At 34.9% G+C, this 16511-nt stretch overlaps 1 protein-coding gene across 5 annotated transcripts in view; it reads right to left on the bottom strand.

Moving 5' to 3' along the window:
* LOC143062965 (ecdysone receptor-like) overlaps positions 1 to 16511 on the bottom strand; it is a 121226-nt gene that overhangs the window by 29427 nt on the left and 75288 nt on the right. The window lies entirely within an intron of this gene.

The raw sequence follows: 16511 nt of genomic DNA, 5'->3' as shown, positions 1-16511 counted from the left end.
CATTCAAATCTGATGTTTCACTGTTATTGTTAGTAAATAAAATATTTTGACACTTGAATATATATAGGGGAATTCAGTTTAGTCTCTATCCTACAAAATTTCTGAACGAGAGGTTAAAAATACCAAAGGGATATTCAAACTCTCAAGTTGAAAAAAAACCTCATGGGGGGATCCAGGGGTTGGGGGCTAGGGGCCTTTTGTGGGAAAAATTTGGTTGAGTAAGTAGGTAATCACTAAACATGATTAGAGCAGGCCCCCTCTCAGGGCAGTCAGTGCACCCCCTCCTCCTTTGAAAATTTCTAGATCTGCAACACCATGGCAGAAAAAAAAAGAATCAACCAAAAGACAAACATCAGTATGGAAAACAAAAGACTGAGCAAAAGAGAATCGCCGAGATACCAAAGGGATACAGGGATATTCAAACTCACAAGCTGAAAAACAAATCTTACAATGTGCATTGAGAAAAATAAAAAAAAAACATGCAAAAGACTAACAACAGTTAATACAAAACACATCATAAAAAGACAAACAACAGTTAATACAAAACACATCATAGAAAAACAAACAAAAGTTACTGTGCTTATCCAGTGACCTTTGGGGTATCACAATAGCAATGGCTCAAACAGTTTACCAAATTGCAGTTAGATTTCTTCTCCAACTAACTGATCAACTGGTAAAATATTTTAGCAGATTGCTCAAGTGAAATGTTGTTAGTATGAAGTGAGTGCTGTAAAATCAAAAGTAATACTTCCCATCCAGATCCAGTTAGTTGATACCTTTGTCATTTGTTTCAAACACAAAAATGACTTACTATAATATGAGTCACTGAATAAGAAGGTCTAATTTTGACATGGAAACTTCTATCATAAATAGATTTTATAAATAAATAGTTGAAAACATTGTTTTGTAAGTCTATAATTAATAGCTCCGTTTTCCAACAACAAGTTAGTGCATAATTGTAATTTGGATTTTTTTTCTAAAGCAATTACTTATCTGCTACCATTAAAGGGAAATAATTTACATTACCGAAAATCAGCAAAATGTTGTCCCAATTTTTGTCTGACAAATATCAACTTTCCTCATTTAATTTGTTTGTAACATTACTTTTATGATTATTAAACTTTTATCCTCTGTTTTGAAAAGAAACAATGAAATTTATTTTTAAGATGATTAAAATTTTGAAAAAATTGTAGGCAAAATCAGAAGCCAGGTATCATTGATTAATTTTTTAGTGTACAATAACTCAATAAAAATTATTTCCCTTTAATGCCAGCAGATCAGTAATTTGTATAGAAAATATTATACGAATCATAATTACACAATAACTTTGTCTTAGAAGACAAAGCTATAAAATATACATCTACAAAACAATGGTTTGAACTATTTATTTATAAAATCTATTTATGATAGAAGTTTCCATGTCAAAATTAGACCTTCTCATTCAGTGACTCATACTATAGTAAGTCATTTTTGTGTTTGAAACAAATGACAAAGATATCAACTAACTGGATCTGGATGGTAAGTATTACTTTTGATTTTATGTCAATAAATACGTTACCATCATAAATTCTGAGTGCATCCATCTGCGCAAGTCTGACAGGCGGAAAACCCCAAAATAAAAATATCATCCAATGAGAAGAGGGATGACCAGTGCCCGTATAACCATGCCTTTATATCATCCATTTAATTTCCGCCTGCGCATCAAGACACACGTATTTTTGTATTAGTACATAACTTACAGAGAAGACTGAAGTTTTTTGTTTTTTCTATATTGAATATCGTAGGTATCCCCATACCATTATTTATTTGACATTTTTTGTTATTATATTGTTGTTATAAGTGTTTAACTTCATACTTATTTAATTATGGAGTTTAATGCTCCCAGTCCTTACGAGGCCATTACAGGTAATGATGTTTTCTTAGACGGTTCATTACCCTTTCCTGTGACCGTAACAGCGGTAGGGCAGGGAACCCCTCCTATTAGTAGTCAACTAACCGACGTTTTTACTTCGGTGTCTACTAAGACCGGTCAACAGACCCTGCATGCAGGTTCTGTCGGTTACGATGGAGGTGTCCCTACCACTGCTACGGTTACACACACTTTTTCTAGGCCAGTTGACACCACAGGGTCCTCCATTTCATCTTACCCTGGTATCTCTATGGGTTTGAACTTACCTGGTTCTAGAGCACCAGCGTCCTATTGTGGCTTAACTTTACCGGCTTCGGCTAGTAATGCCATGTCATGGTCTAGACCTCCTTGGTCTCAGGGTTATCCTTATTCAGGCTTTTCTGGTCAGGGTTTTCATGGTCAAGGGTTTCCTGGTCAAGGTTTTCCTAATCAGGTTTTTCCTAGTCAGCCCTTTCCAGGTTTCTGGCCTTATTGTGGACCAACACCAGTTATTGTTCCACAGAGTACTACTCCTAATCTATCAGTTCCTGCTCCTCCTGTAGCAGTGTCTAGTAGGGGTAGTAGTATATCTGTACCTGCTGCTCTGCCTACCTCTTCTGTTGGGCATCAGTCTAATCAGGTAGCTAACTCTGGCCCCTCCTTAGATGGGTTCAAGAGTATTTTGGATGATTTTCGTCAATCTATTTCTTCGGAATTGACTTCCTTCTCCAATCGCCTGTGTACACTAGAGAACATTGCCAATAAGTCAAGTTCTCCAGTGATTTCACTCCGTCCAGATCATGACATTGGAAGTGACCTGGAAGACAGTGATGAGGAGGAACGTTTTTCAGTTGCCCCAGGCAGCCAAGAAGAAGGGTTTACTTCGGATGAAGATGACAACTCAGTTCAGGTTTCTCAGATTGTTTCGCAACCTTCTGTTCCTGTGTCTTTATCTTCATCTGTAATTGGTCAGTCTTCTACCAATTCTGGTAAAGAACCAGAGACTGAAGATGCCCCTTCCTCCTTGAAGGATCTCAGAGATTCTGTTTATACTATCATGAGAGATGTCAACAAGGTGCCTTTTCAGTCACCTCCCAGACCCAAGAAACTAACCTCCACTTTTGAGGCTTCATGTGGTCTGCCTGTAGATGATAATAAATCTCATAGTAGTTTTCCACAGTCTAATCATATGTCCAACTCTTTGCAGATCATTAATGATGGGATTGTGTCTAATGAGTCCCAATTTTCCCAGGTTAGTGGTTTCGGTCTGGCCTCATTCTCTGAGCAGTTCCGCTCTAAGGATTATGAAATTTTTGACTCTACTTTGGGCAAACTAGTACCCAAATGTGACAAAGTGTTATCATCTACTATTTCTTCTAAACCCGCCGATGGACTGCGTCTTACTCAGTCTGTTTGGTCTAAAACAGAGAATCTTCTTAGAAACGCTTCTCATGTTCTAGGCACTGCTGAACATTTCTTATCAGCAGTTGCCCCAGTTCTTAAAGACTCTTCTCTTCCACCAGAGGTCAAACCTTTCCTATTACAGGTAGACAAGGCTTTGGGTGCCTCCCAATTGCTGATTATGGGTTCCATCGCCAACTGCACCTTATCCAAAAGATCTGAAATTTTGGAGAAGGCAAAGGTGTCAGATAATCTTAAGGATGCTTTAATCAAGTCTCCTTTGGATGAGAAGATATTTGGGTTACCACTTGATGAGGTACAGAAACATCTCAATCAAACTCCAGTCCCAGTGAAGGTAAATGTATCTGTTTCGGGAAATAATTCTAAGCGAGGTAGTTATTCCTCTGCTGGAGGCTCATCTTATAATTCTCAGGAGAAGAGGAGGAAAATCACTAATGATGGAGGTAATAAACCTAAGAAGTCTTCAATCCCTAGGTCTAAACCTAACAGTTTTAAGAGAGGTGGCAAGAGGGCCAATCCCTCTTCCTAGGAAGTTGCCCCCTCGTACGTTACTGTCAGAACCCAATCCAGAGATGTACTACAAAACTCCTCTTTCTCAATTACCAGTAGGGGGGAGGTTAACTCATTTTCTAAAAAAATGGATAAGTATTACCTCAGATTGTTGGGTTCTGTCAGTAATTCGAGGGGGATTGACTCTTCAATTCAAAGAACAACCACCTCTTTCACCTGTTCCTATCCCACTGTCCAATACTCAAGATCCACAGAAATTTCTTCTTCTGTCAACAGAAGTAGAGACTCTTTTGACAAAGAGGGCAGTGGAGGAAGTCCCTGTATCTTTAATAGATCCAGGTTTCTATTCTCGTCTCTTCCTTGTATCGAAGAAGACCGGAGGAATGAGACCGGTCATCGACTTGTCTATCCTCAACTCTTATATGATTATTCCCCATTTCAAAATGGAGACCAATCGTTCAATAAGAGCTTCTATTCTTCCAGGTATGTGGACAACATCCCTGGACCTGACGGACGCCTATTTTCATGTCCCAGTTTGCCATTCATACCGCAAATTCCTTCGGTTTGTTTGGAACAAAAGGGTTTACCAGTTCAGGGCTCTCCCTTTTGGTCTGTCAACTGCACCACTAGCTTTCACCAAACTTATGCAGGTAGCAATTGCTCACCTTCATTCACAGGCTATTCAGATTCATTCTTACCTGGACGACTCACTGATCAAGGAACTTTCTCCCGAGAAACTCTATCTCAATACAGATGTAGTCATCAGATTGCTGCTCTCTCTGGGGTTTCTCATTTCTTGGAAAAAGTCAGACCTCATTCCGTCTCAGGACTTTATTTTCCTAGGCGAACATTACCTTACTCATCAGTGCATAGTTCGACCTCCTCAGGAAAAGTTTCAGAATCTTTGTTCAAAAATTCATCTGTTTCTATCTCAAAAAACAGTCACTGCTCGCCAGTTTTCACAACTGCTAGGTCTCTTAAATTCTCTAGCCGATGTTGTTCCACTTGGTCGCCTTCACATTCGACCTCTTCAATTTTATCTACACCAACATTGGCTCCCAGCTACACAGAATTGGTAGTTTCCAGTTCCAATCATTCATCAGGAATTGTGTCCTCATTTGGTTTGGTGGACTTCTCAAGCAAACGTTTTGAGAGGCCAACTTCTGTCCTCTCCAGTCCCAAATCAGACTCTGTTCACAGATGCCTCCAACCTCGGTTGGGGAGCTTATCTGGAAGGTCTTTCAGTGTCAGGAGTGTGGACTCCAGATCTTTTGAAGGAACACATCAACATACTAGAAATGAAGGCAGTGCTTCTTGCCCTGTCTCATTTTCAGTCCCTACTGCAGAACAAATCTCTGGTTCTAGCAACGGACAACACCACTGTGGTGGCTTATTTGCGAAACCAAGGGGAACTCATTGTTACGAGCTGTATCTTTTAGCAAGAGAAATCCTTCTTCTTTGCAATCAACTTCATCTACAGATTGTAGTTCGTCATGTCCCAGGGAAACTCAATGTGTTAGCAGATGCTCTGTCAAGAACACTTACTCCAGTCAATACAGAGTGGGAACTTCTACAATCAGTATTTCAGGCAATAACACTTCAGTGGGGGTCTCCCCATGTAGACCTATTTGCAACGAGCCTCAATTACAAAATTCAAGTGTTCATGTCTCCTGTACCAGATCCGAAAGCTTACGCAGTGGACTGCATGAGTGTTCCTTGGGACGGGATGTTCGCTTATGCTTTCCCACCGTTCAGATTTCTGTCACAAGTTCTTCGGAAGATCTCAGCAGAGCAAGGGTTGATCATTCTTATTGCTCCAGCTTGGCCCAAACAAGCCTGGTTTCCAGATCTTCTTCATCTATCCTGTGCTCGTCCACTGGTTCTACCAGTACGACACAATCTTTTGTCCCAGTTCAAGGGCAAGATACTTCATCCCAATCCAGAGAAGCTACATCTGTTCGCGTGGCTTCTCTCAGGGATAGCTTCAAGGAGAGAGGTTTTTCTGAATGCGCAGCCAGACATCTCTCCAGGGCAGTCAGAGATTCCACTAACATCGTCTATGATGCCAAGTGGACTATCTTCAGTAGTTGGTGTAGTGGGAAGGAAATTGATCCTTTCCAAATTTTTGTACAACAACTAGCAGACTTTCTGATCCACCTTTTTGAAGAGAAAGGATTATCTCCCTCTACTATTAAAGGCTATAGATCAGCTATTTCTAGGACGATTCTACTGTCTGGAGGTCCAGACTTTGGTAATGATGAATTCATTTCTCTTTTAGTTAAGAAATTCACTCTTAAACGCCCTAGACAGAGAGTTTTAATCCCGTCTTGGAATTTGAGTCTTGTTTTATCAGCTTTAAAAAACCATCCTTTTGAACCTGCGGAAAAGATTGAAATCAAGTTTTTGTCGTATAAGTGTTGTTTCCTTCTTGCCTTAGCTTCTGGTAGAAGAAGAAGTGAAATTCATGCTTTTTCCACTGCTGACTACTGCCTTCGTTTTAATAGGGATAAGTCATCTGTTACCCTATTAACGGATCCAGCTTTTTTAGCCAAAAATCAAATTCCTGGTAGAGGTTCAGAACCGATAGTGATTCCAGCCCTTCCTGTTGATTCAAGTTCTAAAGTACTTTGTCCTATCCGAGTCTTACTTTTATATCTTCAGAGAACTCAAAGTCTCCGCACCTCCTCAAATTCCAGGTTATTTATTCCTTATTAACAAAGGAAAACAAGATTTGTCTGTTAAAACCATTTCATCTTGGATCTGTAAAACTATTCAATTAGCTTACAGTTTTTCTAATGAAGAACTTCTGAATAGTATGCATATTAAAGCCCATGATGTTAGAGCTATTTCTACCTCCTGGGCTCTGTTTAATAATGCTTCTTTAGAGGAAGTCTTATCTGCAGGTTTCTGGAGAACTGAAAATTCTTTCATTTCTCATTATCTGCAGTCTTTAGCTACTCAAGCTCAGAGTTTGTACTCCTTAGGACCTTTAGTTTCCGCACAAAGAGTTGTTTTTCCTCCTGCATCTTCTGGTTCAGGGGATTCAGCTTTGTGTTAGATTCTATATTTCACTCAGAATTTATGATGGTAACGTATTTATTGACATAAAATTGTACATTTTTAAAGTAAAGTGAGATTTTATTAAATAAATACTTACCATCATAAATTAAAGGTCCCTCCCAACCTCCCCTTCATCCCCTGTTTTTTTCCTATGGCTTCATGCTTATGTTGGAAAATTAAATGGATGATATAAAGGCATGGTTATACAGGCACTGGTCATCCCTCTTCTCATTGGATGATATTTTTATTTTGGGGTTTTCCGCCTGTCAGACTTGCGCAGATGGATGCACTCAGAATTTATGATGGTAAGTATTTATTTAATAAAATCTCATTTTACTTTAAAAATGTACAATTTCACAGCACTCACTTCATACTAACAACATTTCACTTGAGCAATCTGCTAAAACATTTTACCAGTTGATCAGTTAGTTGGAGAAGAAATCTAACTGCAATTTGGTAAACTGTTTTGGCCATTGCTATTGTGATACCCCAAAGGTCACTGGATAAGCACTGTAATACAAAACACATCATAAAAAGACAAACAACAGTTAATACAAAACACATCATAGAAAGACAAACAACAGTTAATACAAAACACATCATAGAAAGACAAACAACAGTTAATACAAAACACATCATAGAAAACAAAAGACTGAGCAAAAAGGAGATGAAAGATCAATGAAGATACCATTGAAACTTACAACTCAAGTTGAAAAAAAAATCTTACAATGCCATTGCCAAAATGAAAAAAACAAAACAAACAACATACAGTATACAAAACACACCATAGAAAACACAAAACTGAGAACATAATACAAACCATAAACTAAGGGTGATTTCATGTGATTCAGGAGGGTACTGATGCAGATTCTGCTGTACATGTTACACCTAACAATATTCTTATTGTTTTGTATGTTATAAAAGTTGTGTCTTTATTTTATAGTTTTTTTCTGAATGAAATGATTCTAGCTGTAAAGGTCAAGGTCCAAGAATATATGTGGGTGTCTTATTATTTGACCACATTGTTCTACGTGTTCTAAATATGGAAGAATGTTGTTTGATGAGTAATCTCTTAATCAACATTAGCAGATTTACAGCTTTTATTTACAACCTGTGAACTTCGTACATTTCCTAACTTTTCTCAAATCACACGTTCATCATCATTAAGATATTGTCTATCTTAAAACTCCAAAAAAGGCAAAAGATACCAAAAGGATAATCAAATTGTAAAAAACAATATCTGACAATGCCATTGCAAAAAACAAGAATACAACAAAAAGACAAACAACTGAGTATACAAAACACATTAGAGAATACCAATGAACAAAATGATCCCCATCAAAACCTGAGGATGATCTCACCTGCTCTGGAAGGGTAAGTAGATCCTGCTCTACATTTGACACATGTGACACCTAACAATATCCTTGTTTTATTTTGTAATTGTAGTGTTGTTTTTATTTTCTAAATTTTCTGAATGAAATGATGATAGCTGTAAAGATCAACCCCCAAGTTTATGTGTAGGTGTCTTGTTCATTGACAGCTTTGTTTTCATTTTCTAAATATGAAAGAATGTCTTATGAAATGTATGATGAGTAATTTCCATAATTTTAGCAGATTCACAGCTTTTATTTACACCTAAGTACCTTTCCCTTACTTTCCTCAACAAAACTTTCATTTCTTCTAAACATGGAAAACTGACTTTTGATGAGTTATCTCTATACCTATACTAAATTTACAACTTCTATTGATGCGTTGGTATATTTTCAAATTTTTATGAAACAAAACTTTTATTAAACTTTGGAGATGGTCTTCATCTGATAACTACTAATGATGTTGGCCATATAGCATTATAACATCAATTGGTAGCATTTTTCATAGAAATGTTCAATTTTGCAAAAGCTTATTTATCACAAAAAAAATCTTCAACTCATTTACTGTTCAAACATGATATCAGAAGAGAAAAAATTCTAAACAGTCATATGCATTTTCTTCATTATAAACAATACAAATCATCATAAACAATGCACATTTAGCAAACAATACAGACGGCTGCTCAAAAGCAACCAACTATCATTAAATCAATCAACATACATATGTCATGTATGTGCAGATATAGATTTATTATTTAAATCAGTGAAGTGTGAGATTTAGGTCAGAACAGATGAATTCCTTGTTAATCCATACATAGTCTTTTGGGGCAGTAAATGTCTAGCAAGTTTTATTATCTTTTTCTGATTGTATGAACTATTTACTACCAACATATCTGCATATCTATGGATAAATTGTGAACAAGGTTTTATTGATAGTGTGACAATCAAAGAACAAAAAGTTCTCTGTCAAATTCCCTTATCGAAAAAAAAGCCCCTGTAATGATTGAAAAATATCTCAATTTTTAGCAAAAAAATTGTCAATTTGTTTTAATCTTGTTAATATGTTCAACAGTATTTCTTTCGTTTTATGGAATTATGAATACCTCTTTGAAAATCCTGATTCTGCGCATAACTATATTAGAGTTGTAACAATTGCCTTAATTAATTAATAAAAAACATATATAAATTTAAGGAAAATTTAAGTATAATGACAAAAGCAGGAAAATCTATTGTAACACGGTGGAAGACAAGAAAATCTATTACCTTAAATCTGACCTATATATAAATAATACTTAATGCAAATCACAAATCAATGTGTAAGACAGCTGCCAGAAAATGAAATACAAAGAAAAATGTAAAATGCATTACGACTTCTGAGACGACTTATATCGAGCAGTTTTGTAATTCAGAAATTAATGTGTGCATTTATCAATCAGAATCACTGATTACTGGCAAAAAGGTGATATCTAATTAATGCGTTTACAAAAAATTTGTGAAAGAAAATCATTACACGGAAATTGTTAATGCAACTCTTGATTATTGGGTAACAGAAACTGTTGCATTGGTTTCGCATGAATAAACAAGAATGTACAGTATGTTTAATATATCATTATTATACATTTATAAATCCTTGAACAGATATACATATTTCAAAATCAATGAGATAGATTGATTGTTGGTTGCTAAACATCCAGTGGAAAATATTTACATGTATTTTAAAATGCATGGACAAATGTATACTGTAGATTCAAAACCATTTGTGGGGTACTTATATTTCAGTTGATTTCATTATTCATGTTGGATAGTCAATGCATTGCATACACATGTATTTGAGTGTTCTGTAAAAAACATATTTCCTCAAGACTTGAAGATTAAATTTGGTAGAGCAACAAATTGAATAATGGCAATTATTGCTATTTTGTGCATTTTTCTTTTGATTTTTTTTGTGAAAATTTTCATATCATGCTACTCGCTTCAGATGGAAAAATTTACGCTAGAAACTAAGCAGGCACGTGGCATTGCTAACGAAATTGACAATGTCGTCATAGGTAAAATGGCGATAAACAGATTATCATTGGTCATCTCAACTCGATTGCCTTTCCCGCTTTCCCTGTCCCGGCTCAAGCAAGAAAATCAATCTCATCTATAAATATGATTCAATATCCCACTATGTTATTTCTATATCAACAAAAAATGGACACATTTACAGAATATTTGTTGTATTAAATGTTCAATAAAATAATATATTATAACCAACTTGTATGTAGAGTTCGTTAAGAAAATGAAGTAAGTAACCACACAATTATTTTCTTTTAATCCATCATCCATAAAATAAATGAATCAACAGAATAAGATATTAAAAGGATTGATATTGAGGAACTAAGAAAAATGAAGAAGGGAAATGAAAAAAAATTAACAATACTTCACAACACAAATAAAGCACCTGTCCATAGGTACATCAATGGAGGTATAGTGCCAATCTTTTCAAAATATTACAATGCATTACAAATAAAAATTTACTGGAAAATTAGAATTCAAAATCAACATGTGATGCATTCTTGCTTACAAGTCAAGATCTACTATGGAATGAATGACAGACTAAAGGAAAGATAGTGTGATTGGTAATTAACTACCTGAATTTAGAAATATTCATATGAGGTATCTTATAGAATACATATATAGAAAAGTATCTCCAACAATCAGAAAAAGTACCACAAGATCATAAAGACCTTGGGAAAAAAATATGACAGGGGAATCACTGATACTTCAATATGAACTTACTAATCCCCTTAGCCATACATGCACCGCTAATAGTGGCGGATCCAGCTGAGGGGAAGGGGGTGGGTGGGTGTTTTAGAGGGTTGGAACCTCCCCTGTTTTTTGGACGAACAATTCATTTGAATGGGGACATGTAGTTGGAACCCCTCTTTTAGTTGGTTTTTAAAAGTTTTCATCCTACATTTTTTATCATTTTCCAGATTTCCAAATTATTCCAGATTCAACTAATTTCTTGTTTTGATGACATGTATATAAACTAGCACCTAGTCAAAAACAGGTTGAGTCAGAAATCTTCAGTGCTAAACTTCATTCATTTGTGTAGGATCATTGTGTTAAAATTTATCAATGACCTTGCCCTTGACTAGACCACAATTATCACATAGAAAACTGAATGAGTGAGGTCTATAATTGGACAGCAAGAGTAAATATCCTTATTTAGTAAAACAAACACAAACTGCATGCTTGTGTAAACATTAAAAGGATTGAGATATGTGTTAATTTAATGCCCACAGGTTTCCAGAATAAAGAAAAATGAACTACATCTACAAAAATAAAAATGGACCAAAATATTATAATTGAGAAAAATATGGTAAACAAGAATGTGTCCCTATTACACGGATGCCCCACTTGTACTATCATTTTCTATGTTCAGTGGACCGTGATATTGGGGTAAAACTCTAATTTGGCATTACAATTAGAAAGATCATATCTTTGAGAACATGTGTACTAAGTTTCAAGTTGATTGGACTTCAATTTCATCAAAAACTACCTTGACCAAAAAACTATAATCTGAAGCAGAACAGACGGACTATCGTAATGGGACATAAAAATATAATGAATAGAAAATAATTAGGTAGATAATGAAGAATATTGATAAATGGGAAAAAATGTAAAGAATAAAGAAAAATGACTTTAAAAAATACAGAAATGAAGCCCCCTTCTCCAAATTCCAGACCCTCATTTATGCAAATGTTAAATCCACTAAGAATTAATTCAATCTTCATCCCTAACACCTCACAAAAGAGTATCTTTGTATTTGACAACATCATAATTTCTTCTTCAGAAACACTGAAGCAATTTCCTGTCCAGAACCCCTCAGAGATTCCAAACATAATCTAAAATTAGAGTATAAAGGCCATGACCTTTTCACATAGCATGTTTCTATTTTCATCCTGTTTTTATCATTAACATAAATTAGTGCACTACACCAACCTATAATATTATTCAGTCAATTTTGGATGTGTCAGTGTTTGTTTATTTTTAAAATTTGATATTTCTATTTCTTGATTATGATTACCACAGCAAATTTAAAAGCTTTAAATAACATGCGTAGTTATCAATCATTTATGAATGATTGTATGACAGCTTATATTAAAGTTGAAAGACCAAATGCGATATATATCTCAAGTACAAATTGAGTGATAATTAATGTTTGCAGGAGATGCAATAATCAAAGATCATCTCCCTTTTACTCCACAGAGGTTTTTAGCACACTTGACACAATATTTATTAATTACATACACATTGTATTATATTGGGAAATGACATATAGAGTTGTCACTCAGGTTCAGACCTACTTTTAAATATAATTATTTCTGTAACTATATGTATCTTGCATTAATTTGTAGGATCCTTTACAATAGATAATTCAGCAGATCTGTAACAATTCCATCTTCGTGCTTTATATATCATGTACTGTATTACAATGCTAGATTAAAATTGAAGAGGAAAGGTAACATCCGGCCACATAAAGCTTTATTTTTGTAAAGCAAAGGTGGTCGAATGGTCTAGCGTGTCAGATACAGTGCAGGCGATTTGGTGTCACAATATCTCAGTAGCATGAGTTCTAATCCCGGGGAGGGAAGAACAAAAAATTTGCAAAAGCAAATTTACAGATCTAACATTGTTGGGCTGATGTTTAGACAAGTATCATTTTTGGTTGGAAAAAATAAAGCAGACATTTTTCAATCATTTAAAAAAAAAAAAGTTTTTGTAGTTTTTCTTCAAGCCTTTTTTTTACACAGTTACTTATTATAACATAACAGCAACACTTGTGAAAAGATTTTTCTGCAGTGTTAATAAATTCACCCCTTGATCCAATAATCTACTACTCAATTCACAGCTGCTGAGCTCAAGATTTGGGTCTTAGTGTGTTTTTCCGTACAACTGATTTGCATTTACACGATATCCCAGTTGAAGAGACATTTTTGGTGAGATTCTGTAGTTTTATAAAAAGTACACACAGCCTGGTGCACTCAACGTCACTGCTTATTTCCTCTGCAAACCCATCAACAGTAATAGAGCAATTTACCTGGTTTATTTACTATTTGAGCCTTGTCCTAAATTTGCCTAGTAGTATACATGGTATATATATATGACCTATTCTTGAAGCTGGTACATTATGAAAAACAGCAACAATCAATCAAGATTCTTGTCCTTGATAGCTGATTTATTATTGGACCTCGAGCCAGACATTCATATGTACTTTTCTTAATGAATTTGATTACATTTGTTTCCAAATTTTACAAGATATTTTTCAGACTGTCTTACAATAACAAGTGAAAGTTTGCATTCAAATGTGTTTTCTTCGATATCTCACAAACATGTTTAACCCCGCCGCATTTTTGCGCCTGTCCCAAGTCAGGAGCCTCTGGCCTTTGTTAGTCTTGTATTATTTTAATTTTAGTTTCTTGTGTACAATTTGGAAATTAGTATGGCGTTCATTATCACTGGACTAGTATATATTTGTTTAGGGGCCAGCTGAAGGATGCCTCCTGGTGTGGGAATTTCTCGCTACATTGAAGACCTGTTGGTGACCCTCTGCTGTTGTTTTTTATTTGGTCGGGTTGTTGTCTCTTTGACACATTCCCCATTTCCATTCTCAATTTTATTTCTTCGATACATGTTTGTTATACTAATTTGGATTCATTTATTTTCATTGGTACCAATGCGATTTTCATGAATTGAGGAAAGTTTTAATTTTCATGGATATTTTTATCTTGTTGTTTTTCCAAACAAGCTAGCCTGTACAAAACTTGTACTAAGTTGAACCAATAAATTCTTGGTTCACCTGTATCTATGAAATCCACAAAAAATTGGTATCCAAAGTAAATACATAATGAATCTATGGTAAATTGAAACTTAAACACAAAAGAATGAACTTATTTAAATCGATTAGCTCTAAAAAGGATCGTCAAAATATCAACTTTAAATGGTACAATATTATATATATTTATGAATCAGAGAGGATGGTTATGTCTGAGGGTTATGCGTTTAATCAAAACCATTCAAGTATGATGATAGAGGCCGATCCAGCAATTTTCAAAAGGGGGGGGGGTCCCAATCAAGGATAAACAGCGGTGGGGTGTTCCAACCATATGTCCCAATTCAAATGCATTGATCTTTCTCTCTGGACCTGCCACTGTGATGGGGTTTTTAATGACATTGACTACCCATAAGGGTCTATCATAGTCAGCATGGAAGGATAAATTGTGTTCATATGTTCCTAAAACATGTCTTTCCACTCAGTGGCACTCTTCCTATAATATATATTTTCTCTCTCTCAGTCTACTTAGAGCAGCTTCCTTGGTGCATTACAAAACAACCAATCAAATGGAAGTTTACAGAATAACCTTTTTCTTTTCTTCCTAAACGATTATGTTTTATTGTCTCAATTAGAGAAAGAGGATGCAAAAGATAACTAGAATTGATTTTTATGGTATTACGATGACAGAAAGTTATCAATAACACGACATTTAGCCAATCTAAAACAAATGAAGGCGTTAAATCTGCAACTGTTACGTAAAATACTTTGATTAATGTGTTTACAAATATTTATTACTTTTCCCTAATGCATGACCTAGGATCAGCAATATAAATTTGCATATTTTAAAATCTCTTCCACAGAGGAATATTATATAAAAAACATGTTGAATCAACCCATTGGTCCTTCGGTCTCGGATGTCTAGTTTCTCATTAGATTTCATCCCACATCTCCTTACTTTTATATTATATTGCTTATTCACAGGCACTTGTCTCACATTTTTTTTCTCTATATACCTTAATTTAACAATAAGTGTTATATTAACATGATTAAGGTATATAGAAAACATATTTCTGAGACAAGTGCCTGTGTGCTAATTACTTTAAAAAAAATGCTTAATTGGTGTTATACCCTCCATCTTCATTTTTTAGATATAGCCTGGGCCATGTTGGTTGGTGTAGCCAAACCAAATAACAACATTTACATTCATCTTGATTCCCTACGGATATTATAAAAGAGAAGGATTTTTACATTTAAATTTCAATCAGTAACTTCCAGGAAGATCTTTGAAAAACATTGATAATTTACTTGTTTCAGTCACATAAAACATTTCAAACCGTAGCATGCGGAAATACAGAAACTGTTGTTTTTTTTTGTACAAGCAAAAGTAAGAATGATATTTTCTTTGAATGTCTAAACTATGTTATTTCTCCATGACGATCCTGAAAAAATACTTGTTTTCTTTAAACCGGATGAATGTTATGTAATTACACTGACACCTGCCCAAGGATATTTTATAGTCCTACATTTTATTTGAAAAAGACTTCCTTACTGTTTTAAATTGTCTTTATTATATAACCTAAAATTTACAAGATCTGTGTCAATGTTTTCCTTCAAATTCAAATTGTACCCGATAATTATCAAGACTTAGAGGCTAACAAAAATCTTTAAAGATTATGTACTTTAAAAAGTTAAAAATAGATAAAAAAAAAACCGATGAAGGCTGTTGTGATAATTACTGTTAGTACATTTGGTTTGCAAAAATATGCATTTCCTTTGATTTCCTTATTGTGCAAAAGTTAACAAACGTCATAACAAGCATGACAAGCCTAAATATATATTTCCTCTACGTAAATCATAAGGTGTATCTTTTTTATTTCCTGGTGTAATTTCAAACATGTGAACACATTAGCACAGGTTAGAAAGGAATTTATCGGTCAATATCAATGCAACTGAATGTTGAAATGAGATGTAGATGTATTTATCCTTTGTATCCACCATGTCCACCTGATGAGTTAAGCCCTTTTCTACTGATTTAAATAGTTTGTTCTTATGTCGTCCTGTTACACCCTGAGGTTACACTACTGTCCCAGGTTAGAGGTGCGTTTTTGAGCTAGCAAACTAGTTTAACCACGCCACATTCTGTATGTGCCTGTCCCAAGTCAGGAGCATGTAATTCAGTGGTTGTTGTTTGTTTCTGTATATTATATTAGTTTTTTGTTCCTTATTTTGTTCTTGAAGCAGGCCATTAGTTTTCTCATTTGAATTGTTTTAATTTGTTATTTAGGGGTCTTTTATAGCTGAATATGCGTTACTCATTGTTGAAGGCCTTTGAAAAGGTTTCTGTGTCATTTGGTCTTAGGTAGAGAGTTGTCTCATACTTTGGCAATCATACAACATCTTCTTATTTTTATTATAGGTTTATTGTTGTTATCTTAAG

This window comes from Mytilus galloprovincialis, chromosome 2 (assembly GCF_965363235.1).
Source record: "Mytilus galloprovincialis chromosome 2, xbMytGall1.hap1.1, whole genome shotgun sequence".
Lineage (NCBI taxonomy): Eukaryota > Metazoa > Mollusca > Bivalvia > Mytilida > Mytilidae > Mytilus > Mytilus galloprovincialis.
This window is presented reverse-complemented; position numbering and strand designations above follow the sequence as displayed.